Raw genomic sequence first — 26,879 nt, 5'->3', positions numbered from 1 at the left:
CCTGTCACTGGCGCGGGGACTGGAGACACTGTGCTTTCACAGCACGGCCCTTGCTCCCCTTGCCGCCGCCAGTACCGCCGCGTCTGTCGGCTGGTTGCCCTGCGGCCGGAGCCCACGGCCGGGGGGAGAGACACCCAGGCCTGACCCCCCGCAGACCGCATGGCCAGGCAGTGATGACCACGGCAGGCCTTCCCCGTGCCCCAGCTCATGACACTTTGAACTCCAACGAAGAACTGTCTGCCACCAACTTGGGTGTCTCGGGGGCCCTGCTCCCAGGCTGCAGAGGAGTCCCCGGGCTGCGTTGCCTGGCGGCTGTTTCTCAGCACCTGCCACGCGGAGCGCTCGGGATGGGAGCTCGAGGCAACTTTTCCGCCTGCCCCTACCGGTAGCGGTCACTCCAGAAGGCCCTCAGCGTGGGGGTTTCAGTTAACCTCACCGCCCAGTGGGTCCAGCCTTCTGTTTGGGGCGCTTCCCCCCACACCCCAGAGTTTAGTTGGGTGTGCGTGTGTGTGCGCGCGCGCGTGTGCGTGTGTGTTTAAGAAGCTCTTCACCCCCCTAGAGACGAATACAGTCGCTACTCCAGTGTCAGTCCAAGGAGCACTTGGATTTGCCACCCAACTTCTCCCGCCTCCCTGCCAGGGTCTCCCTTTGCACCTGAATGGGACCAGAGTGAGCGGGAGGGAAAGGCCAGACAGATGGGGGAGGTGCAGGGTAGGGGGCTCTGTGCTGCTCCAGCCGGGCTCTGGGAGCGACAGGCCAGCCGAGCTGGCAGGCGGACAGGAGGCCCCATGATGGGCTTCTCTCTCCTGACCTGGTTTTGCAGCTTCTTCCTAGTGAAGACTGTCCCCCCCCGCCCCCGCACACACATCGGCAAAGTGAAGTCCTGTTGTCGGAAGGGCTGTTTCCGTCTTCTGCTTGAACTTGCCCGTAACTGTGCCTTGGGATAAGAAAGCTGCCGTGTCTGACCAGCGCTTCTGGCCCGCAGACAATCCCAAGTCCGCCACCAGGATTCTTTAGAAATCGTGCAGCGAGTAGGAGGGAATTTGGTCTTCACGTCATGCCATCCCTAAATTGTCACTGCTGAAATAACGTGTCCTGGGAATACGTTAGGATCAGTATTCATCTCTATTTTTGTCACTCTTCCCTCATTGTGTCATTTGTATCGTTTGAAAGTATTTCTTCTATAAAATTAAACTAACCTGCCTTAAGAACAGAATGGAAATGTGTGATTTTTTAAAAGAAAAATGTAATGACATGGGCTTAAATATATAAAAATATACTCATTTTTTTCGGGGCTCAGTCAGTTAAGCGTCCGACTCAGTTTTAGCTCGGGTCATGGTCTCGGGGCCCTGAGTTTGAGCCCCGTGTCGGGCTCTGTGCTCAGAATGAAGTCTGCTTGGGATTCTCTCTCTCCCTCTGCCTCCACCGTCCCCAACCCCTCCATCCCCCACGCATTCGATTTCTCTCTCTAAATAAATCTTTTTCAGAAAGTATTTTTTCCAACATAAAAACAAAGGTATATAAGTAGAATAAGAAAATGAACACACACGCGGCCCTCCCCCGCCCCAGCGCGCCCGGCTGTTTGGTCTACACCTCTACTCGTCTCCCCGCCGTGTGTCAGAGCAAATCCCACACGCCTTCTCAGTTGAGCTGTAAATACTTTCAGTATGCACCGCTAAAAGAGAAAGGCATGCACAGTATCCTTATCACATTTTAACATCTAATAACGTCTAACGTCATTAAATATGCAGGATTCACTTTTCCAAATGTCTCATACGTCATTTTTTAACCGAATAGAATCCAAATACATATTTATTAGGATTTTTTTGTGCCTGTGGGGGTTTATCTGGTAACAGTTCTCTTCAGGTACAATTCGCATCCCATATAGTTCACCTGTTTAAAGTGTGTAATCTGTCAGTTTGGGGCTACTCATAATTATGCAGGTGTCCCTACAATCAATTGTGGAACTTTTTCATCACCCCAGAAATAACCCCTGGACCCATTAATAGTCACCCCCAATTCTCCCTCCAAAGTCCTTGGCAACCTCTAACCTGTTCTCTGGCTGCGGATTTGTCTGTTTTGGATATTACAGATGAACGGAATCGCACTCTAGGTAGTCTTTTGGGTCTGGCTTCCTCCACCCTTCACCCAGCATTAGGTTTTCCCGATTCGTCCATGTCGTCGCGGGTGTCAAGACTTCATTCCTTGTCGTTGCTGAAGAATATCCCATTGCGTGGGTAGAGCACATCTTGTGTCTGCCTTCTATCAGTCGAAGGACATTTGGGCTGTCGCCACTACTTGGCTGATGTGAAGAATGCTGCCACCATCATTCACGTTCAAGTGTTTGTGTGGATGTGTGTTTTCATCTCTCTTCGACCTAAAGCTAAGGGTGGAAATGTCGGGTCAGGCGGTCACTCCGTGTTTCACCTTCTCCAGTCCCCACCAACAGTGCACGAGGGCTCTAATTCCTCCACATCCTGGCCAACAATTATGTCATTTTGATCGTGGCCGTCCTACTAGGTGCGAAGTGGTGGCTCGTAGTTGTGTCTGTCTTTAATCTACAGGATCTATTCCCCGCCCCAGTAACAGAGCAGGGTAATTTGTTGAAGAAACGACATTTCATGTTCTCGGAGCTTCCCCTGTTCTGGGTTTTGCTGATTGTATCCCTGTGGTGTAGCTTAAGGCGTTCCTGTTAATTCTATTGTCAAGGAATAAATACTGGTGAAAAAGCTGTTGTTGAATCTAGAAGCTTGACCAGGTTCCAGTTCATTTCCTTCTCCTTTTGGCGGGAGGTGGGGCAGGGAACAGACGGTGAGAATCATACGTTTATCTGTCAGGTGGCTTACAATGTCTTTTTTTTTTTTTTTAATGTTTGAAACTGTTGGTAAGCAATGCCTAGATCCATTTAACTCACTAAGGTGGCACAGGGTTGTTATTCTAATTTTATTAATTTTTTAAAACTTACTTTGAAATACCTTTATAAAAAGCCCATCCTTTTGGTTACCTAGTGGTACAGTTCCCATGAGTAAAGCAAGATAGATGCTTCATTTTTTTCTTTACTAACCAGTTTTAAAAATAATTATAGGGACGCCTGGGTGGCTCAGTTGTTAAGCGTCTGCCTTCGGCTCAGGTCATGATCCCAGGGTCCTGGAATAGAGCCCCATATCAGGCTCCCTGCTCAGCGGGAAGCCTGCTTCTCCCCCCGCCCCCGCCTGCCACTCCCCCTACTTGTGCGTGCACTCTCTCTCTCTCTCTCAAATAAATAAAATCTTTTTTAAAAAAATATTTTAAAAAAGAAAAAATAATGAATTACTTTCCTAGCACTGCACAGTGGTAAAAAATTTGGTTTGGGTTTTTGAAAAAAATAATTTTTTGCTATCGTCATTATGAACACACAATTTAAATACGTTTGGTGTGCTTTGACCCATTGGCCTTGTCCTTATTGATGCTTGAATTCTCCCGCCTTTGGCTGTGGGGAACCTCTTCTAGTTGGCTCCTGGGTCCTTATTTGTGTGTCCCCGGCATCTTAGCTGGCTTCCTTGCTAGCCCGTGTGACCTCATGTATCTGACCTAAAAGTGGGCGTTTCTCCAGGGAGGGTTGGTACTCATTGCGACTGGGCTTGTCATTGTTTTTAGGCCTTTTAGATAGATAGTATTTCCTTTTTTTTCTTCCCCCAGGATAAAGGGATGACAGACTGTCATATAATTACTCATTCGCTTTATCCCATATCACACACACACACCACAGTTCCAGAATAACAGAACCAACGTGAGCGCCAATAATCGAAGGACTGGAGACCGCCATTTTTTTCTCCGTTCTTTTAGTTTCTGAGGTGTGTCTCGCTAGGAATACATACTCAAATGTAGGGTTTTTTAAAAAAAGATTGTATTTATTTGAGAGAGAATGAGAGCGAGCATGAGAGAGGGATGGTCAGAGGGAGAAGCAGACCCCCTGCTGAGCAGGGAGCCTGATGTGGGACTCGATCCTGGGACTCCAGGATCATGACCTGAGCGGAAGGCAGTTGCTCAACCAACTGAGCCACTCAGGGGCCCAAATGCAGGGTGTTTTAAAGTAACTTGGAATCTTTCCATTCTCTGTGGCTATCATATTGCAATACATGCAAATACTGTTTAATACGTGTTTGTATTCGCTCCCCTCTCGGAAGAACAGCACACCAAACGCACTTCTCCACCTGGCTTTTGGCACTTAAAGATCTATCTTTAATTACCTTTGCAAAGACTCATTTTTTCCAAATAAGATCATGTTCACGAGTTAAAGAGGGACCTCTCTTTTAGAGGGTGACCATTCAACCCACTACCATCTGCCCTCTGGCTCCCCCAAATTCACATCCATTCCACATGCGAGATCCATCCACCGACCCTAACACCCCCCAGAGCGGCGGGGATAGGCCTCTCCATTCCCATTGACCTAATTTATCCAATACCCCCTTGTGTTTCTGGTCTTCTGTTATTAAAAATAATTCAGCCATGAAAACCTTCTGCAGACTTTTTTTCCCCGAGTTTTTCCAAGGGTTGCTGTGGGCTAGATCCCTAGAAGTGGGAGCTCTGGGTCAGAGGGTCAAGGCGTATGGGATTTTGCTGGGTATGCCCACATTTCTCTCGCTTGGGCTGCGCCATATTGTGTTCCCACTAGCGCTGTGGGCACAGTTCCACCGCAAGGTCAGCAGCGAAACCTTGTCCCCTTGTGAACGTTTGCCACTTCCAGAGATGAGAAATGATACCTCCGCAGAGTCTAAATGTGTGCGAGGTGCTTTTCATCATAGAAGTTTTTGATATGCTCTAGTATCTATTAGGGCTGACCCTCTTCCTTTTTTCCAGCATTTTCTTGGCTATTCTTGATTATTTTTCTTCCAAATGGACTTTATCCTCAACTTGTCTAGCCCAGGAGTGGAGGGAAATGATGGCATTGTTACCAGAATGCATTAAATTTACAAAGTAGAGAGAGCTGACATCTTTATGATGTTGAAGCCTCTCATCTGAGAATGTATCATATAGTTACATTTGTTCAAGACTAATTTCGTGTCTTTCAGGAATGCTTTGCAGTTTTACTCATTTATATTTTAGACATTTCTTGAGAGGTTTTGGCCTATTTTGTTTTCTGTCTTTATCCACATAAAGACTGAAAGCAAAGATAAGTTCTATGCAGACAAGGCTAGATACCTTTTTTACAGACTTCAGTGAAAAAGCTAGTGTTTCCCAATAAATAAAGTGTTGGCTTCAGGAGGTGAGTTTCACACACATATTTATGATGTTAAGGACGAACCTGGCAATCAATATTTTCTTGAGTGTTTTTTTTTTTAAGATTTTATTTATTTGTTAGAGTGCTCGAGAGAGAGACAGAGAGAGACAGAGAAGAAGAGAGCAGGGGCAGAGGGAAAAGGAGAATCAGACTCCACCCTGAGCAGGGAGTCCAACGTTGGACTTGATCCCAGGACCCTGGGAACACGACCTGAGCTGAAGGCAGATGCTTAACCGACTGAGCCACCCATGCACCCTCCTTGAGTGTTTTCAACATGAATGGGTATTGGGCTTTTCAAATCCCTTTTCTCCATCTGCTAAAATGATCGTATGATTTTCCTTAACTTTAAAAATATGATTGATTGTATTAATGGATTTCCTAATAGAGAACTTTTGTAAAAAAAAAAAAAAAACTCCATTTGGTCACGATACATACACATTCGTGGGCTTTGGAGTTGGTCTGCTGGTGTTGCATTTATAAGTTTTGCATTGCTTCACCAGATTTTTTTTTTTTTTTTTTTTTTGGTAGTGCAGGCTTTGCCAGGTTGAGGGTCAATGCCATCCTCTATAAAGTAAATACGAAAATTCTTATTCTTTTTCTTGGCTCCAAGAGGGGAGGTTTGGAAGCATTTGGCTGAGGAGGCTTTTGGGTGGGCTCCGGGCTTTTTATCACAGGCGCACTCTTGAAATCACTTACTCTATTTCTTCCGTGGAAATTGAGCTTGTTAGACCTGTCCCTTCAGGTCAATTGCAGTTGAGTTGTATTTTTCTTAAAAATGACCAATTTCACCTGTTTTCCCGTCTGTCAAGAGTGCACAAGAATGTTTGGGAGGGCACTGCCTTCCCTTCCAGAAGGTTCTTCCCCCTGGCATTTACTACATTCTTTCTTTTTTTTTTTTAAGATTTTATTTATTTATTTGACAGAGAGAGATCACAAGTAGGCAGAGAGGCAGGCAGAGAGAGAGAGGGAAGCAGGCTCCCCGCTGAGCAGAAAGCCCCATGCGGGACTCGATCCCAGGACCCTGGGATCATGACCTGAGCCGAAGGCATCAGCTTAACCCACTGAGCCACCCAGGTGCCCCCATTTCCTACTTTCTATATGTGTTTTCACCCTTGTTTTTCTTTGATCAGGTCATTGAATTATTTTTGAACTTTTTTTTTTTTTTAAGAGAACCAGCTTGGATTCTGGCTGACTCAGTCGGTGGAGTATGCAACCCTTGATCTCCTGGGTCATGTGTTCAAGTCCCACGTTGGACGCAGAGCTGATTTAAAAATAAACAAACAAATAGAACCAGCTTTTGATTTTATTTGTTCCATTGTTTTTCTGTCTTATGAAATACTGGTTTTGTTTTTATGAATCCTTACTTAGTTGCCTTATTTGGATAGTTGTTTGAGCTGGGTGTGTTTATATGGAGTTTTGTCACGCTAAACCAATTTAGTGCTATATATTTTCTCTGTCAACTAATCTGTTGAGTTTTCATTATCATTTTTCCTAAGAAATTCTATAATTTCACTTTGACCCTTTGACCCAAAAGGTGTTATTAACACGTCTTTTGCATTTTTTCCAGATACAAGGGTCTTGATGGATTTTTATTCATGTCTACTTTCATACCAAAATAGTCAGAAAATCCTCTTTGTGTTATTTTTATTCTTTGGAATTTATTGAGGTTTTCTTTGTGGCTTATGATCATCGAGTTTTTAAATTAAAAAAAAAAGATTTTATTTATGTATTTAACAGAGACCACAAGTAAGCAGAGTGGTAGGCAGAGGGAGAGGGAGAAGCAGGCTCCCCCTTGAGCAGAGACCACCCCCCCTTCCCCTGCCCCAACGCAGGACTCCATCCCAGAACACCGGGATCATGACCTAAGCCAAAGGCAGACGCTCAACTGACTGAGCCACCCAGGTGTTCCTGGTCCTTCCACTTTATGTATTGGTCTCCTCAGGCTGCCGTAACAGAATGCCATGGACCAAGGGCCTTAAATAACAGAAATTAATTTCCTCACGGTTCTGGAGACTAGAAGTCCAAGATCAAGGTGCCAACAGGGTTGGGTTCTTCGGAAGCCTCTCTCCTTGGCTTACAGATGGCCTCCTGTTCTTTTTCTGCCTCCTCCCATGGCCATCCCTTGGTGCCCTAAGCCCTGGTATTTCTGCCTCATCTTGTAAGGACACCAGCCATGGGGTTAGGGCTCAACCTAATGAGCTCATTTTAATGTACATCACCTCTTTAAAGACCCTATCTCCAAATGCACTCACATTCTAAGACACTAAGGGTGGGCGTCAGCATATCAGTTTGGGAGGGGACACAGTTCGGCCCCTAACACACTGTTTCCCCATCACCTGGGCCTTCTCTCGTTAGAGTGCTGCCTACTGTCGATTGGAAAGGCTCGTTTCATGGCTTTCTCCCCAGAGACCGGAAACTCTGAGCTCAGAGGCACCTGGTCAGTCCAAAGCATTGCTTCCGGGGTGCTGCGCACCCTGGGTGTGTTCGATCAGGATGAACTGGGTGACTCAGCAAGTCAAGGCTCTATTAGGTACCTATCGCCGCTGTAACAAATGTCCATAAACTTAGTGGCTAAAACAACACAGATTTACTCTCATACATTTCTAGCTGGAGGTCAGAAGTCTAAAGGCTGCGATCCTTCTCGAGGCTCGAGGGTAGAATCTGTTTCCTTGTCTCTCCCAGCGTCTCCGGGTCCCTTGTATTTCTTGGCTCCCGGCCTCTCCCTCCATGTTCAAGGCCTACAGCTCTGCGTCTCTGACTTCGACCCTTCAGGCCTCCCTCTTGGGTTGACCTTGGGCCCCTCCCCCCATCAACCACAGCCACCTCCCATCTCAGGAGCCTAATCACAGCTGCCAAGTCCCTTGTGCCGCGCGAGGTGACCCGTGGAATCAGGGAGTGAACATCTTCGGGAGGGTCAGTATTCAACTGACTACAGAAGCGCTCATCTCTGAAGGCCCTGTTCCTCTGTTCTCAGGTGCATGCCCATGTCAGGCACCGAAATTTCTGCTTCGAAACAAGTGACCAGGCACTGTCCTCTCACTTTGGAACAAGATTTGCAGGCCCCGAGTGAAGTCCGACGGCAGAGGCTGCACATCCTCGCATTTGGGACCCACTTGCCCGGGGCCTGCGGCTGGAGGCACCGAGCCTTCTGGAATCCATGCTTTTCTGTCCTTCCCACAAACAGACACTCTGGCCAGGTTGCTTTTCCTATCCTGAAATTACAGGCTGAATGCCCTGGGTAATAAATGTAAATTGCCTTGTTCAAAAAGAATTAGTTTAAAAGAAACGCTTTACAGCACTATCTAATAGAACGATCCGCGATGGTGAAATTGTTCTCTATCTGCGCTAAAATGGTGTGTCCATTAGCACTTGTGGCTATTGGGCAGTTGACAAGGGGCTAGTGTGACTGAGGAACTGACCCTGACATTTTGGGGGGAAGGCTTTATTTACATATTTATTTTTAAGATTTTATTTATTTATTTGACAGAGAGAGAGTGCACACGCGAGCAGGGGAGAGGCAGAGGGAGAAGCAGGCACCCCGCCGAGCAGGGAGCCCGATGCGGGACTCGATCCAGGACCCTGAGATCATGACCCGAGCCGAAGGCAGACGCTTAACCCACTGAGCCACCCAGACGCCCCGACTTTTAAATTTTATGACTTTAATATAAAAGTAAACAGCACCTCGTGGATCTGGGCTCCCATACTGAAGCGGTCCAACTGACGAAAATCACCTATCCGATCTAAAGCCCTCGGAAGAGGAACAGCTTTTCTCAAAGACCAGGTCCTGGGTAAGAAAAGCTGTCCCTTGCCCAGGCGCAATAAAACAGCTTGCTCGTTTCACCCACGTAGGAACAGTGTAGACGCTGACTCACACTCCGGGCGCACCCTCGGTGGCCGCAAGCTGGCTGTGGCGGGAGGACTTTGGCCGTGGAATTTGCAGGCGCCGCAAATCAGGGCGCCGCACCCCCCATCTCCACCCGCATGGGGCTGCCTTCCTGAACCCTGGCCAGCACGACGCTGTGTATACGCCAATTTGAGGGGACAGTCCTACCAAATTGTCCGAGCACCATCTAAGGTTCCTGGCACCCAAAAAGAAAAAAGCGCACCCTGCCAGCTACACGGTCTCCACTGGAGTGACTTCTCAGGGACCGAAGCAAGGATTCTCTTAGCTGCACGGGATCTACTCTCAGGCTTCCCGGAATGACAACTGCCTGGACAACTGCCTTGACAGCAGCTCTACGGCAAAAGCGCAGAGAGCTTCACAGCCGTGGTGTGTCACATCTGCGAGGTTATCCCTTTCGACAGATGTCAGGGGAGTAGGGTCCACGTTTGCAGCTTTCGGATGCCCACCGGGAGCTATGACCGCAGCTCGGAATGCCAGGGAGAGGCTGCAGGGCATCTACTTAGAGTCTACACGGGTCACTTTTCCCTCTCATCTGTTTTTTTTTTTTAATTTTTAAAAAGATTTTATTTATTTATTTGACAAAAAGGGATCACAAACAGGCGGGGGGTGGGGTGGGGAAGCAGGCTCCCCGCTGAGCACAGAGCCTGATGCGGGGCTCGATCCCAGGACCCTGAGATCATGACCTGAGCCAAAGGCAGACGTTTTAACCCACTGAGCCACCCAGGCACTCCTCATCTGTGTTTTTTTTTAAAGACTTTATTTACTGGGGCGCCTGGGTGGCTCAGTGGGTTAAAGCCTCTGCCTTCGGCTCAGGTCATGATCTCAGGGTCCTGGGATCGAGCCCCGCATATGGCTCTCTGCTCAGCGGGGAGACTGCTTCCCTTCCTCTCTCTCTGCCTGTCTCTCTGCCTACTGATCTCCGTCAAATAAATAAATAAAATCATAAAATCTTAAAAAAAAAAGATTTTATTTACTTGTGTGTGTGAGAGAGAGAGGCAGACAGAGGGAGAAGTAGGCTCCCCACTAAGCAGAGAGCCCGATGCGGAGCTAGATCCCAGGACCCCGAGGTCAAGACCTGAGTGGAGGGGCGCCTGGATGGCTCAGTGGGTTGGAGCCTCCGCCTTCGGCTCGGGTCATGGTCCCGAGGTCCTGGGATCTAAGCCCCGGGTCAGGCTTTCGGCTCCGTGGAGAGCCTGCTTACTCCTCTCTCTCTGCCGGCCTCTCTGCCAACTTGTGATCTCTGTGTGTCAAATGAACAAATAAAATCTTTAAAAAAAAAAAAAAAGACCTGAGTGGAAGGCAGATGCTTAACCGACTGAGCCACCCAGGCGCCCCAGATGCTCCAGGTTTTATCAGACCCACCATTTACAGAATAATTTGCCAGTCACTCAGGGCTGGAATTCGGAGGAGAGGAAGGGACTTGACTCGGGTACACAATTTAAGTGGGCACCAAGAAAAAAAATCGATGATCAAGATAATATGTATAAAAATCAAAAGTAATGCAAAAAACACAAGGAGCAAAATCTCATAATTAAAAAGTGAAAACAGGCTGTCGTTCAATGCCCCCACATTACCGTGGCAGGGGAAGCGAGAGGTCATGTGCCCTGCTTGGCCCCACCGGGTGGGTTTATCCGGATTAACAAAGGTGTGAGAAGAAATTGGGCCATGTGGGCTTTAGAGATAGCTGTGGGTGTGTGTGTTTGTACACTTTCTGTGCAGCCTTTCCCCTGGGCTCAAAATACTGAAGGCTCGTTCGATGAGCATTTATAGGCAAATAGTTTTCTCTGTGTCTCGGGTTCCAACGAGGCTTTGCAAGGCACCGCTTACACATTCCAGATCCCTGACTAAAGTGTCACAACGCCCTCAGACGGTGGATGCTATTATTACTGTCTGCTCCTGCCGCCCACTTTACAGAATGGAAAATCAAGGCTTGCAGACACTTGGCAAAATAGCACAGGTGATTGTAATACGGTCATGTAATCCCTCCAGATGGTGCTTGACAAAAGGTGCTAGTCTTTGGCTGAGGATATTCAGAGACATTTTTGGTTCTGGGATAACACTGTATCCCAGAGACAGTCCTCAACACCGGCCCTGCAAAGCCCGGTAGATAAATCCAGCTCTCTTCTCTTCCTTCAGGAACTCGGGGCGAATGGGGGCCCATGATTTGGGTATAACCTGCTCTGTAGAAAGACTCAGGGAGCCAGCCTTATTGCCCTGCCAGCAGGCTGCTGCGGCCATCAGGTGACATCCTCAGAACAGCGTGCCAGCCACTGAACACTCATGTCATTAATATAAGGAGGCTTGAAAACTGCTTTTTTAAAAAATTTTTTATTTTTATTTTTTTGCCTTTTTTTTTTTTTTTTTTAAAAACCATGTAACTAATTTATTTCCGTGTCTATGAAAACTTCCCTTCACCGTGCCTGGGTGGCTCAGTCTGTTGGGCATCTGCCTTCGGCTGGGGTCGTGATGGCGGGGTCCTGGGCTCCTAGGATCAAGCCCCATGTCAGGCTCCCTGCTCAACAGGGAGCCTGCTTCTCCCTCTCCCTCTGCCCCTCCCCCCGCATGTGTTCTCTCACAAGCTCTAGCTCTATGTCAAATGAATGGATAAAATCTTTAAAAAAAAAGAAAAAAAACACTTCCCTTCTATCTGTGTGTCCCAGCCTCCAGGGTCTCCTCCTCAGACAGAACTACCTCCTGCAGTTTCCTTCACATCTGTTCCAAAATAATACGTGAGTATATGCAGGCAATAATACTTCCCACCTGCCAGAATGACCACGTTGAAGGGACTCAAAATGAAGCAGAGTTTCCAGCACGTTACACAATGGTGGACTTTTTTTTTTTTAAAGGTTTCATTCATTCATTTGACAGAGATCACAAGCAGGCAGAGAGGCAGGCAGAGAGAGAGAGAGAGAGGGAAGCAATCTCCCCGCTGAGCAGAGAGCCCGATGCGGGGCTCGATCCCAGGACCCTGAGATCACGACCCGAGCCAAAGGCAGAGGCTCAACCCACTGAGCCACCCAGGCGCCCCACAATGGTGAACTCTTAAAAGTGGCTGGGAAACGGAACATTTTTGCTATCAGATTATAAATAATTTCAAGCCAGGGTTTCCCGTGGTGCTGTTGAGCCGCACCTCCAGCCTTTCGCCACCAGATGGCAGCAGCGCTCCTCTCCCAGAGCCCAGGCAGCCAAAACTGTCCCTGTCGCAGATAGGAAGGAAAATGTCAGGGATTCAAAGGAATACAAAGTAGAAATCTGTGAAGACAGAAACTCAGAGTTTGCTACACAAGTATGTGGAGGATGTTCTCCAGAAGGCTGGTAACGGCTAGCTTTCTATCTCTACAGGAAGCCGGATAAGAAGGGAATTTATATGGAAGAGAAATTGGGACTGACCTGCAGGAGATTAACAGTAGCGCTGGCTTTGGGTTAGCATCTTCTTTCCTTAAGATTTTTATGAGCAGAATCATCTAGGGTGACTAGGAACTGTTCTCTCGGGGCTTTGCAGTTAAGATGTGAGAACCTGGGGCTCCTGGGTGGCTCAGTGGGTTGGGGCCTCTGCCTTCAGCTCGGTTCTCGGGCCCAGGATCCTGGGATCGAGTCCTGCCTTGGGCTCTCTGCTTGGCGGGGGGCCTGCTTCCCCGCCCCCACCTGCCTCTCTGCCTACTTGTGATCTCTGTCTGTCAAATAAATAAATAAAATCTTTAAAAAAAAAAAGATGTGAGAACCTTCGAGTAATGAAGTCTGCATTCGAAAGCAGCCAAAAATGTTTACTCCCGGACCATCCTGTCTACTACCGTGCTTTTAAGAGAACAAGCAGTAGCTGTTTCTTGTTATAAAAGTAATATGTGGTAATCGCAGAAAACTTGGGAAATGTAACTAAGCTAAAAGGAAGACAAATGTAAAATGCCCCTAATCCCACTAGCCAGGGAAATCCCACGGTTGGTTGAGAATTTAGTGGTTTTGCCTAATTGTTTTCCACGTTCATTTATGAAGGAATTCATGTAGATACAAATATAGTACATTGTAGGGGCCGAAAACTCTGCCCGTCTTCCCTCCCCGGTTCTTCGGCTGGTCTAATCATGACACCGACAGGAGACAGATTAACAGGAGAAAAACAGATTTAGTTCTGTACCTATGGGAGCCCATAGAAATATGAGACTCTGAGAAGTGACCAAGGCAAGCAACTTTTATACCTTTTAGACAAAGAAACCATAAATCCATGAAGAATTGACAAAAGTTGGGGCTTGGAGTAACAAATTAGTGAAGTAGCCGGTTTGCTTACACGACCTTCTAGGCCTTGACTTCCCCATCTCTGGCAAGAAGGACGTCTCCCTTCCTCCCGGGACAGGGCGGGGACCTTCACGGGGGACACTTATGTCCCGCTTCCAGGGCACAAGGGAGGTCAGAGCGTCCTCACGCTCGCTCTCCCTCACGTAACTTAAATTCCAAACAATCGATCTGTCAAAGTGGCGAGGGCGTGAGTGATGATGTGGGTCAGCGGTGCCCGCCGGACACAAGCACGGACGCGTGCGGAGAGGGAGGGCCGTCCTGGGCCAGCACAGGGGACACGCGGGCTCTCGTCTCTCCCTGGGATGCCCGGGGGACACCGTCCCGCTCAGCCACCATTTCCCGCGGGCACCGACCCGTCCTTAAGCCCGAAAGAGGGACGGACTGGCCCCCTCTTGCCTCCGCATCACCCCGTCTGGTCTCGGAGGGCCCCTGCCCTACGCCGAGCTGCGCCCCGGCTCATTCCAGCATCTCACGCAGACTGGGCTAACTGGGCCCCCTTTCCAGCCTTGATAGATGCAACGTGTAGTTTCACGTGGACCTTGAAGTGCAGGAGAAGTGGGAGAGAGGACACTCCGGCGGATGCAACGTCCTTAGCTGTTGGGATCGTAGAGGCTGGCCGGGGAGGGGACCCCGGGATTCCGGGGCTGAAAGGCTCATGTCACGAGCTGGGAGACCCGCCCGAGGGAGAGGAGGGCAAGCCTCTAAAAGACAAAGTGACCTCAAAAAACAGTTCTGAGGGCCGCCTGGGTGGCTCAGTGGGTTAAAGCCTCTGCCTTCGGCTCGGGTCATGATCCCAGAGTCCTGGGATCGAGCCCCGCATCGGGTTCTTCGCTCAGCGGGGAGCCTGCTTCCTCCTCTCTCTCTGCCTGCCTCTCTGCCTACTTGTGATCTCTGTCTGTCAAATAAATAAATAAAATCTTAAAAAAAAAAACAGTTCTGAAAGGATCTTGACAACATGCAGATAAAAATCTTTAGTAAAAACTTCGGTCATCTGGGGCACCTGGGTGGCTCAGTCATTAAGCGTCTGCCTTCGGCGCAGTTCATGATCCCAGCGTCCTGGGATCGATCAGGCTCCTGCTCAGCGGGAAGCCTGCTTCTCCCTCTCCCACTCCCCCTGCCGTGTTCCCTCTCTTTGCTGTGTCCCTCTCGGTCAAATAAATAAATAAATAAATAATCTTAAAAACACACGCACACACACACACAAAACTGGTCATCTGAGCATGTAACCTTAACTTAGTGTATCTGCCAGAAACACAGTTTGGATCTAACAATGTTTTTGAGTTTTTATAACTGAGACATGGCTAAACTTTTTAAAACAAAAGCTGTAAGAGCTCTGTGTTTTTTTTGTATGTCTGTGTCGTCTGTAGATCTCTGTGTGTACGTTATAGACGTGTGATGTTTTTCTACCTCTGGATGGTATTAACGAATTTTTAAAGAGCTCTATTTTAATTGGCTTAAGGAAATTTGTTTATATAGATCTCAGAAAGGAACCCAAATACTTTTTTCAAGTTCACATGATCTGCGATAATCTTTGATAAATAAAAATTAATTTAAATTCGTTGGTTTAATAAAAGCAAGCATGTCTTCAAATTCGTCAACAAAAAATAACTAAGAAAATAGTTAACTATTTGATGTCGAATCCAACATCAGTGTTATTAGAAAGAAGTAATTTAGGGGGCCCTGGCTGGCTCAGGTGGTTGAAGGTACAACTCTATCTCGCGGTTGTGAGTTTGAGCCCTGTATTGGGTGAGGATTATTCAAAAATAAAATCTTGGGGCGCCTGGGTGGCTCAGTTGGTTAAGCGTCTGTCTTTAGCTCAGGTCATGCTCCTGGGGTCCTGGGATAGGGCTCCCTGCCCAGCAGGAGTCTGCTTCTCCCTCCCCTCCCCCTCCTGCTCTCTGTCTCTAGCTATGTCTCTCTCTCTCAAATAAATAAAATTTTAAAATAAGTACAAATAAAATCTTTTTAAAAAGAGCGATTTAAACAAGCATAAATAAGGCCAAAGTTCATACTAAGTTCAATGAAATGATGGCTATTCAGTGAACCTCTGACTCATTTCCAAGTAAGGTGAACATTAAATGTGAAACCTAAGTTTATCTACTTTTGTTCTTTTACTTCTTACAGAGAGAAACAAATACGCGGGCCTATTGATAACCATGTCTTAGGCCACACTGAGAAGAAATTATTACGGGAAAGAATACACTTCCGATCATTTTGAAATGCATTTATTGGTTTGCTCACGTACCACAGGACTCTGACATATGCTGGACAGCTCACGGCGGCCTGCTTCTCAGTTTTCCGTGGAAAGCCAAGATTATAAACAGTTTAAAAAGTTAGGAGAAGGGCTGCGACTGCAAAATGAACCAAAAAGAGAGTAAGAGCACTGGGAACAGGAAGGAACTGCGCCCAAGCCCCGGCTTGGAAGCCGGGCGCGTTCCTTCCTGCTGTGCGAGGATTTGCTGTAACTTCCTGGTTCCCAAACAGGGCTCCCAGACCTGGTGGGGAGTGAGCATTAGCATTCATTTAAATAGAAAAGACACCTGTAATTTGCATCTCTCTAGATACATGGATAATATATCTCTTCAATTTTATCTACAATTTATTGAGATTTATTGTAGATGCATTTATTAGCTGCATATAGATAAAAGTATCATTTCACAAAGTACAAAAGAGAGAGCTTGCGTGGCATATAATCAAAATGGGAGATACGTGTCTGCTCCCGAAACTTTTCTTCCGGTTACTCACATGGTGCAACTTTGTGCTGTGCCCTAAGGCACCCTCTTTCTGGCTGTGGAATGATCCAGAGTGTTTGAAGGCCGCCGTTCTTCTACCACAGAAAACTGAGCAACAGACGGGTCTGTGTGGCCCTGCTGAAAAGGCCAGTACAAGAATCCCCACCCTTGGAAGAAAAAAAAAGAAAGGAAAAGAAAAGTAAAAGAAGAACAAAAGGTGGGGCGGGGTGGGGAAGAAGGGAAAAATTTATTTAAAAGCATTTCCCCCATTTCCTGTTAACTACTTGCAACGCTGGGAATTCTGATGGCGGCTTCCCAGCAATTTACAGCCCCGCCCTCAGTTTGGACCTTGCTGTTCTACCTTTCGAATTTTTTTTTCTTAAAGATTTTATTTATTTATTTGACAGAGATCACAAGTAGGCAGAGAGGCAGGCAGAGAGAGAGGAAGGGAAGCAGGCTCCCTGCTGAGCAGAGAGCCCCATGCGGGGCTCGATCCCAGGACCCTGGGATCATGACCCGAGCTGAAGGCAGAGGCTTTAACCCACTGAGCCACCCAGGCGCCCCTACCTTTCGAATTTTTATTCTGTCTGCTCAGCTTAGAGCAAACGCCTTCAGCAACAATGGGGGTTCCCGTCGCCCCTGCCCGCCGTATCACCCGCAGCCTCCCAGAGCAATGTCAGGATGAGCCTGGACACACGAGTAAATCTCGTGCTGCAAGTTTTAAAAAGCATATGGTTTGTTTTAAGTGCATTATCCAGAAGGGAGGTATAATCATTTAACTTAGTGCAGAGGTGACTTTGGTGCCCTCTCTGAGTATGTCTGTGATGATTCCCTAGCGCCGGCCTTGGGCCATTTATTTCCAAGATAAGCTTGTAATTTTTTTTGAAATTGAGAAAACAACATTTGAACCGATAAAGTGGAAGTTGTCAGAAAAAAAGAGGGTTTCGTTTGCTTGGTTTTGGGGTTTTTCTTTTGGTGTTTGGTTTTACAAAACTACTAGAAATAAGAAGGATGAAAGAAAGTGACTGTATACAGAAAGGAGGAGATGTATTTTGGGTAAAAGAAGGTTTGAGGGACGGAGATACATTTTTGGTAAGGGGGAAGAAGGCAAGTAATTTCATCCTAAAGGAAAATCATTATTCCAGAATAGGAAGGGAAAAAGATAGGACAAAACCCAAATGGATACAGAAAGCTGTAGAAGGCTTACAGAAAAGGGATCTTGAGAAAGGAATCTTATGTGTGGCCACGCAGACCAAGATTAAAATGGATTTATTTAAATTAAAAAGAAAAAAGGGAAGAGTTTTAATATCAAAAGTGCAGTGGCGCACAGTTAGAATTTGCTTCTCTCTTAGTTAAAAGGACGAAGTGTTCTTAGATTATTGCTCTGCTCTTAATAAGAAATCACAAACGAAGGTTTTTCTTTACCTTTTATGTAATCTGCCTCAAAAACAAAGATTCTGTGTTTTGGCTTTATCAGATTATTAAAGGAAACTGTTTTCTTTATGTAAAAAGCTAATAGACAAACCATGAGAGACTGTGGACTCTGAGAAACAAACTGAGGGTTTTGGTGTGGCGGGGGTTGGGGGGTTGGTGAGCCTGGTGGTGGGTATTAAGGAGGGCACGGATTGCATGGAGCACTGGGTGTGGTGCATAAACAATGAATTTTGGAACATGAAAAAAAATAATTTTTTTTTTAAAAAGCTAAGATTTTTTTTTTTTAAGATTTTATTTATTTTATTTGACAGAGATCACAAGCAGGCAGAGAGGCAGGCAGAGAGAGAGAGAGGAGGAAGCAGGCTCCCTGCCGAGCAGAGAGCCCGATGTGGGGCTCGATCCCAGGACCCTGGGATCATGACCTGAGCCGAAGGCAGAGGCTTTAACCCACTGAGCCACCCAGGTGCCCCGCTAAGATTTTTTTCTTAACAAACTTTTTTTTTTTTTAAAGGGAGGTTTCTTTCTTTTTTCTTTTTTTTTTTTTTTAAGATTTTATTTGACAGAGGGAGAGAGACAGCGAGGGAAAGAACACAAGCAGGGGAATGGGAGAGGGAGAAGCAGGCTTCCTGCCAATCAGGGACCCCGATGTGGGGCTCCATTCCCAGGACCATGGGATCATGACCTGAGCCAAAGGTAGCAGAGGCTGAACGACTGAGCCACCCAGGCGCTCTCAACTAACTTTTTAATGTTATGTTAAATTTCATGGGAAGCATTGTCAAATAAGTGATGCTAAACTTTAAGTTATTAATATAAATATTCCAGAAATTATAGGAAGTTCATGGGGATCTGATGTACTGACACAGCGTTATCTGTCATGATCCCAGCTATGGTCTTAAAATATGGTATATCGGAGAAAGAATCGAATTTTCTTGTCAATTGCATTATAACGACTTCTCATCCGAGCTTTGACAATTGCCAATTTTTAGGCCTTTAGTCATTTACAGAAGTTACTGTTTTATTCTGATGCTTTTGCAAAAAATGTTCCCGCAAAAATGCTTTATTTTTGAGAAGATTCATGAAAAAGACCCCTTCTCCCCACAAGTACTCTGTAGAATACAGGTTTCTGATGACTTCAAGATCATAACACAGAACTGTGTAAGAATTTCTAAAACTTTCATGGAAAAGTGATGAATTCCTCAAACTAACAAAAGATCGAGATCAACAAGGATTACAGGAGACCAAATAAATTAATGAAGATGGTTAGAATTTTTCTGACTTCATTTCAAATGTTGCTGGTTCTTTAATGTTTTGTTTGCAGATTTATTTATTTATTTATTTTTAAAGATCTTATTTATTTATTTGACAGAGATCACAAGTAGGTAGAAAGGCAGGCAGAGAGAGGAAGGGAAGCAGGCTCCCTGCTGAGCAGAGAGCCCCATGCGGGGCTCGATCCCAGGACCCTGGGACCACGACCCAAGCAGAAGGCAGAGGCTTTAACCCACTGAGCCACCCAGGCGTCCCTGTTTGCAGATTTATTTTTTATTTTATTTTTTAAGATTTTATTTATTTATTTGAGAGAGAGACAGTGAGAAAGAACATGAGTGAGGAGAAGGTCAGAGAGAGAAGCAGACTCCACGCGGAGCCGGGAGCCCGATGCGGGACTCGATCCTGGAACTCCAGGATCATGGCCTGAGCTGAAGGCAGCCGTCCAACCAACTGAGCCACCCAGGCGTCCCCCTGTTTGCAGATTTAAAAGGAACCGAAAGAACATGCTCAATCACTTTTCCTGCTTACTTACATAAATAATCAGGCCAAGTTTATTAAAAGTCAACTTAATTTGCAAAACAAATTAGTCTTGCCATGGTTGTCTTTGATGGAAATGGAAATGATTATGGAGAGAAATTTATGTTTCAGTAACACACCCCTGTGGATATTAGATTCTAAGGCTGTTGATCATCTCTGAGTTTATTTTCTACTTGTAAACTGGCCTGGATCTTGAGCTCTACCTTCCTCCAATATCTGGCTAAAACTCTCCAGCCCAGCATTATCAATTTTCTCCCACTATTTTCACTTGGAATCACTACAAAACTAAACCTGCTCCCCCCGCCCACAAGCCATGCAAGCTGAAACTGGACAGCTTGAAATAAACATCAAAGAAATCACAGCAGCGCACTGCGGAGGATGTTTGTGCCTGCTTGTACGCGGCCACTTGGAAAGATACCGGGGACCTTCACGCTGCAAACAGGAAAAATCTGTCTGATTGTCCGACTGTCCTGCTTGCACTCTATGTAAAGATACTTCGAAACCGACTTTTTGAAATCTTCTCAACTGACGGCTCTCCAAACTCAGAAAACGGAATTTCTAATGTGCTTGAGCTATTAGTCTTTGGTTTTCTTTTGTTTCCGTAGGTACACTGCTCATTAAATTACTTGATGGCTCACACCATATAGATGTTCTAATTCAGAGGGAAGCCCACGTGCATTGGCATCTCCTGAAATACATTTTTTCAATTCATCCCGCCCCGGGTCATCATGAGGATATGTGCTTGCTGATAAATCATGTTATGCTTATGAACATAACTTAAAAATATTTCTTTTGTAGATTGACTTAGTAAAGGAAAACCTGAATCTCATTACAACGCATTGGATTTAGTGGGTTGGTTAAACGATGGCTCCTGGGTGTCTCTGCTCCAGGAAGTCTTCAATGTTTGGCTGTTGTCTTTCCTACAATCATCCTATTGACCTTTCTAGGGCATTGTATATTCTGGAAGCTTTAAATGCTTGTTGGCTGCTAATCACACGCAGACAACTGGATGAAATCAACAATAACCACATGAATGATGAAGTGGATGCGTACTTGGCTCTCTAGCCTGATGACTCAGCTAATGGAAACCGCAAACCTGGGATCTTCCTGCCTGACCCCACCAATGGTGGTAACCGGGAATCAGGCTCCAATGGCTGGTCCTACTCTGAGTACGACCCAAAGGGGGGGGGGGGGTCATTGTTAAATTTAGAAACAAAGGAAGACCAATCTTGAAGGGTTCCTGAGCACACAGAACCAGTTTGGTCATGCAGGTGAAGCTTAATTTGGCTTATCCTGCAAGCCTAATTGAACCTGGTCGTTTCTTCCTTGTGTCTCTGAAAATGATAAAACTTGAGCTGCTTCCGAAAGTTGATATGACTGGTAACTACTGAAAATTACAATATTGTAACGAATCACTGGGAAGAATAAATAGTCACAGCTTTGTTGCGGGAGAAGCTGCGTTGTTACAAGGCACCCGCGAGCTTTTCCTGAACCACTGGGCCTTTCCTGAACCACTTGTTTGCTGTAATGTTCTTTACACTTGAGCAATCAATCCCCTGCAAAAGAGAAGGCGAAAGTAACCTACTGGCAACAAAATCGCCCCACGGTGAGGAAGGTGCCTGTACTTGAATCATTTCTGCCCAGCCGGAACCCCGAGCAAGTCATTTTGGGCCGCAGGAGGCCACCTTACAGCCCACTCCCCCCTACCCTCTCACCCTCCCCCTCCCCCTCTCCCCCGTCTGGTGAGTCCAGATTCTGCCGCAGCCGCCGGTGCAGCCCCGCCTCTCCGGGCAGGGCGTCCCGAGTCGCGGCCGCTGGGTTCCCTCTGGCCGGGAACGCACCGCGTGTAGGAGGCGAACGTGATCGGAAGGGCAGGCCTCCAGAGCCGAGAGGTGACCCAGCTGGCTGTGCGGGACTGAGTGGCTGGGCCCAGCACGTGACCGCGTAGCCTGGCTCCGCGGGGGGTGGGGGTGCCCGGGCGCCGGAGGCTGAAATCGACATTTGCCTGGGGCAGGAAAGTGAGCGGGTCAGATTCCGTCCCCCTCAGACCCTCCACCCACGGGAGCGGGGGATTGCCGTAGCGTTTTAACTTTGCATGTCAGGAACCAGAAAGTAAAAGGTAAGTTACTTATCACCTAGAAAAACAAGCTGGAGAGGAGTGACCTAGAAAACCACACGGCCGGCCACATTGTTGGGTTTTAAAACCCGGTGCAGAAAATAATAGATCGATGTGAAGGGCAAGGGCCCTTATTTATGTCCCAAATTAGAGGCTGACCTTCTGCACGGAGATTTGGTTAATCTGGAAGGAGTGGTGGCAAAAGGGCCCAGGTTAAATATAGAAGGACACCAAAGCGGCTGGAATAAATAGCAAGGAGGTAACTCCTGCCTGCTTTTAAAACAATCTATTTGACATCTCTTTTGGGGCCAGGAGGCGAGGCAATGTTAAAATTGTGACTTAAACTCTATGAAACTGGAATACAAGTAAGACCAGTTTCTGCTTTTGTCCTTTCACGTTTCAAAACGGTTTATATGGTTTGGCAGAAGAAACCTTGATGGGTTCATCGCTTAGGTTTGAAATATGCCATTTCAGGTTTCCCTGACCACTGCTGGAATTTTCCTAAGGCTTTCTAGGCAAGGCTGTTTCAGTTGTGAATGAGAAATGTTGACGTCGTGTATATTTTCTGTAACAGTAAGATGACTCACTTCTGCAGAATGTGATAAAAATTAAAAAAGCATGAAATAATGAGTTATTGTGAATTAACTCTTTCATGTCTGAGATATCAAATTCCTTGCCAGAAGATTTAAGAAAACACAGAAATAAGTACAACCATGCTCGTGCAATAGTGCTTTATTTTCCATAAGCAAATATTCCAGTATGTGGTATGAGTATGTGGTAACCCTTTTTTCCCCCCTTTGGCAAATGCAAGTTAATACTACAATGTAGCTATTGAGAGTAAATAAAAACATTATTCATCAGTGCAATTAGCATAATATTCCATAATGAATATGCTTCAAATCAAAGTATTTCAGATCATAGTTGATAAATATGAAACACTGAAACTCTGGGCAAAGTTGTTTCCATGCACTTTTTTCCCACGCACTTTATATTTTAGTTGTCATTCTGATTTACACAAAATATATTTCTCCGTTGCATTTGATAAAGATTTAAAAACAAAAACACTAAATTGTTCCCTTTCATGACTAATCCCTTTATTGCTAACTCTTTTGAAATCCTATTACATGCTTGGAGCCCGTAATCGTTGGGATTTCTCCTTCTGTGTCCTGCCTGTTTCCCCACAGTCGGTGAGAAAGGCCGGGAAAGCTGCGCCCATCAAGCAGGCGGCCCAGCAGGGAGGCAGGAGCCGGGGACTTCCAGGGTCTTCCAGGGTCTTCCTCGGCTTCCCACCCCCCGCTCCCCGCCTAGGCCCGAGGCGTCACGTGGCGGCGTGGGGGCCCGCCTCCGGTGACGTCACCGCGCTCGCAGCCGTCGCGCTGAAGAAAGGATGCTCTAGGATGCTGTGCAGGTGGGCGGCGGGGATGCGCCATGCGGCACTGCAGGTAAGGGACGCGCGGCGCCCACCCTGCAGGTCTGCAGCCCCTCGGCGCCCCAGAAAGCGAAAATGGGGGGTCTTTGGCCGCTGCGGCTGCTGCGCGCACCGGGCGGGGATGCCGGGGTGGGGGGTGTTGCAGGCCCACGCGCGAGCTTGGCATGCCTGTCCGGGAAAGTGGGCAGGGGCCAGACGGGAAGACCGGGGCCTTTTGCTCAGGAGAGGAGAAAAATCTGGAGTGATCACCATACACGCATATAAAGACAGAAAGGGGCTTGTCATGGATAACTGTCAACTGTTTGCCAGCTGTCATTGTGCTTCTTAAATAATGACACATTTACTAATTCTCCTTCCGGGGGTTTGTCCTCAGTATTTAGCCTGATTTCTTTTAAAGCAAAAGCTGCTTTGCTCTGAATGGAATGGAAACTTACTGGTTAGCAATTTAAAGAGCTGAATGTGCCATATAAATCGTTTTGCTTTATTTTTGCAAGGTTCCAGCGTTTGAAGGGGATATGTCGGAAATGCATTTTTCCCTCTCCAGGTGTTTTAGGTAGATTGGAAAATAACAGTATCCAATAAAATAAAATGCAACCTCTGAGGATTGACTGTGAGTGTAAGAGAGCGAATCAGCTACGGCTCTGGAGAACAAAATGGTTTTTTGAAGGGGGTGGGGTGAAGACGAACAACCAAACCGAATTCCCAGTGTTCTTTTTAATTTCCGTGTTGAATAGTTAGCCGGCTGGAAGAAGGGGCTTGATGACTCAGCGGCAGATGGAGGGGGTCAGGTGACTTTTCAGTTCGGGCTGGTTGAGGGGGCGTTTAATGGACGCTGTTAATCGGTGGGACCTGTTTACATTCCTTTCTTTGGTTCAAATAGGGCCTGAGGCATGGGTGGGCACCCCTAGGAGGAGAACGTGGTATTCTTTTCTGTAAAATGTGACCCGTCTGGAAGTTGGGGCGTTAGTAAATTGTACTGGAACTCACACTGTGCATAATTTGATTCCCCAACAACTGTTGGAGGACAGTGTCAAAAAGCAGTGCTATTTTAGTTGATAATATAAAGGTTTCCCCTTGTGGTGGGCTTACTGTCTGGCGGCCCAGATAGCTTTGGCTCTAAGAAGGGGATTACAGACTTCCTCTCTCTGCTTTATATTCTAACCAAATTTCAGTTGATTTGCTCTGATTATTTATTTCAGAGTAAGGCAGTGCCATAAAAACAATGGGGAATCCTCTTCCAACTTAGAACTTTGTATGTCTGATTGCCATCCAGAAGACATGGAGGAGAAAAGAGGATGTGAGCCCTGTTTAAAGAAAAATGGGGATGGAGATGGGGTGAAGCCTGCAAAGAAGGATGGGGATGGGGTGAAGTCAGTGAGACTTACCTTTGATTGTGCCAAAATCAGAACAATGTTTCTGTGAAATTAAGACTATGTCATAAAATGAGGCGGCAAGACACTGGCCCGTAGCCTTTCATGTAGTTCAGCCTAGAGATCCAAATGTCAAAGTCATATCTTTGTCCATATCCATGCCTGTATATTTATATACCCATACATTCATGTCTCTATCTCTACAGCTATGTTTTTGCTACTGTAATCCTTTTAAAAAAATTATGCTTATATAAGAAAATGCCAAGCTATTTTCCAAGGTGGGCGTACCATTTTGCATTTCTGCCAACAATGTATGAGAATTTCAGTTGCTCAGGATCCTTGCCAGCACCTTGGTTTCGTTTTGTTTTAATTTTAGTCATGCTCATAAGTATGTAGGGGTTATCTCTTTGTGTGTGTGTGTTTTTCTTTAAACGAATGAGTCTTATTTTATGTAAATTATTCCCCGCCAGCCCCTTGGTTATTGTCAGTTTTTTAAAAAAAATTTAACCATTCTGGGAGGTAGTTATGGTATCTCATTGTGTGTTTTTTTCTTCTTTTTAAATTTTTTTAGTAATTTACTTACTTATTTTAGTGTATTGAGTCTGTTTCTTCCTGCTGGAATAGGAGGTCCAGGAAGGCTGGGATTTGTGTGTGTAAGGTTCCCTCCTCTATCTCGAGCACTGGGCGTGGTACGGGGAATATTTAGTTGCTGTTTAAGAAATCAATGTTTAGTAATTGCACAAGTTCTGAAGGCCTGGGGGAGTCACTAGACTCACCGCAGGGGGTGTGAAACCATCGGAGGTCCATCCGTCCATCTCTGCGGTTTCCTTTCCGCAGGTGGAGGAGTCAGGCGTGGACAGGCTTTGGCAGCACGTTTCAGGCTGAACTCACTCTCAAGGAGCGAGCTGGCAATTCTCATTACCTAGCTGGTAACTGAGCTCCATTTTTCATTAATCATTTTCTAGTCCCTGGATCCGACCATGCTTGAAGCTTCAATTAAAAAGAAATTTTTTTTTCTCCCACCCCCTGCCTTTGGCAACTATCCGTCTGTTCTCTGCGAGCTTCGCCCCCCTTCCATTTACAAGAGGGATCCTACCCTATTTGACTTTCTCTCTCTGATTCACTTCCCTTTAGCATAATGCCCTTGAGGTCCATCCCTGTTGCAAATGGCAAGCTTTCATTCTCTCTTATGGCTGAGTAACATTCTGTTGTCAGTATGCACCACGGCTGCCTTGTCCATTCATCCATCAGCACTTACATGGTTTCCATGCTTGGCTGTTGTAAATAACGCTGCGATGAACATAGTGATGCGAGTATCTTTTTGAGTTGGTGTTTTTGTTTTCTTCAGATACCCAGAAGTGGAATTGCTGAGTCGTCGTATGATAGTTCTGTTTTTAGTTTTTTTTGAGGCGCCTCCGTACTGTTTTCTACAGTGGGGGCACTAATTTCATTCCTACCAACGGTGCACGAGGGTTCCCTTTCCTCCACATCCTTGCCAACATTTGTTATTTCTGGTCCTTCTGTTAACAGCCATTCCAGCAGCGCGCGGGCTTCCTTAGTGTGGTTCGGACTTGCGTCTCCCTGACGAGGAGTGATGTCGAGCATCTCTTCGTGTGCCCGTCGGCCGTCCGTCTGTCTTCTCTGGAACAATGTATATTTAGATCTTCAGCCCATTTTTTGATCATTAAATTTTTTTTTTTTTTTTTTTTTTTTTGTTGATTTTATTCTTTATATTTTGGATATTAGCTTTTTTTAAAAGATTTTATTTATTTATTCGACAGACAGAGATCACAAGTAGGCAGAGAGGCAGGCAGAGAGAGAGAGGAGGAAGCAGGCTCCCTGCTGAGCAGAGAGCCCAATTCGATGTGGGGCTCCCCAGCTCCCCAGGACGCTGGGATCATGCCCTGAGCCCAAGGCAGAGGCTTTAACCCACTGAGCCACGCAGGCGCCCCGGCAACCAAGAGATTTTGATCAGGGTTTCTCCACCTCAGCACTGCTGACCTTTGGGGCTGAATCAGTCTTTTGTGCGGGGGCCGCCCTGTGCACCAGGGGAGGCTGGGCAGCATCCCTGGGGACACTCACTAGATTCCAGGAATGACCCTCCCCCAGCTGTGACAACCCAAAGGTCTCTAGACGCTGCCACCTGTCCCCTTGGTGTGGGGGAGCATTGCCCCTGGTTGAGGACCACTGCTTTAGATCATCTCTAAATGTCCTTCTGGCTTCAGTGTTCTAGAATTCATTTTCCTATGATGTGTTTGGTGCTAAACCCTTGACCAGAGATCAGTTTCCCTTTCATCGCGTCTGTATTTTGGGAAATACAATGTGAAGGCTTTTTTTACACTCCGAGGTTCCAGAAGTCGCTTCTGTTCGAAAGGGAAGGCCTGTTTGTGTGCCCCTTGTTGCTGGGAAGCTAGCTGGGCTGAGAGGGGAGTGCTGGGGAGAGGGGACGCCTGGCCCGTGAGCCCCGTGTGCTGGAGCCCGGTGCGCCTGGACGAGGCTGTCCCCGCTGTCCGCTCACCTGAGACCCCGGCCCAGGCCTCACAG

General features: G+C 46.6%; 1 protein-coding gene across 1 annotated transcript in view; it reads left to right on the top strand.

Moving 5' to 3' along the window:
* The first annotated feature begins 22,863 nt into the window (after positions 1-22,863).
* LOC111157152 (chloride voltage-gated channel 4) overlaps positions 22,864-26,879 on the top strand; it is a 56,683-nt gene continuing 52,667 nt past the window's right edge. Inside the window, exon 1 of the mRNA XM_022518413.1 lies at positions 22,864-22,978. The gene's annotated coding sequence lies outside the window, so the exon portion shown is untranslated. The remainder of the gene's footprint in view (positions 22,979-26,879) is intronic.

The sequence above is a fragment of the Enhydra lutris genome, unplaced genomic scaffold, assembly GCF_002288905.1.
Source record: "Enhydra lutris kenyoni isolate GAN:26980312 unplaced genomic scaffold, ASM228890v2 scaffoldscaffold52, whole genome shotgun sequence".
NCBI classification, from domain to species: domain Eukaryota; kingdom Metazoa; phylum Chordata; class Mammalia; order Carnivora; family Mustelidae; genus Enhydra; species Enhydra lutris.
Note: the sequence above shows the minus strand (reverse complement) of the source record. Positions and strands in the feature narration are given on the sequence as shown.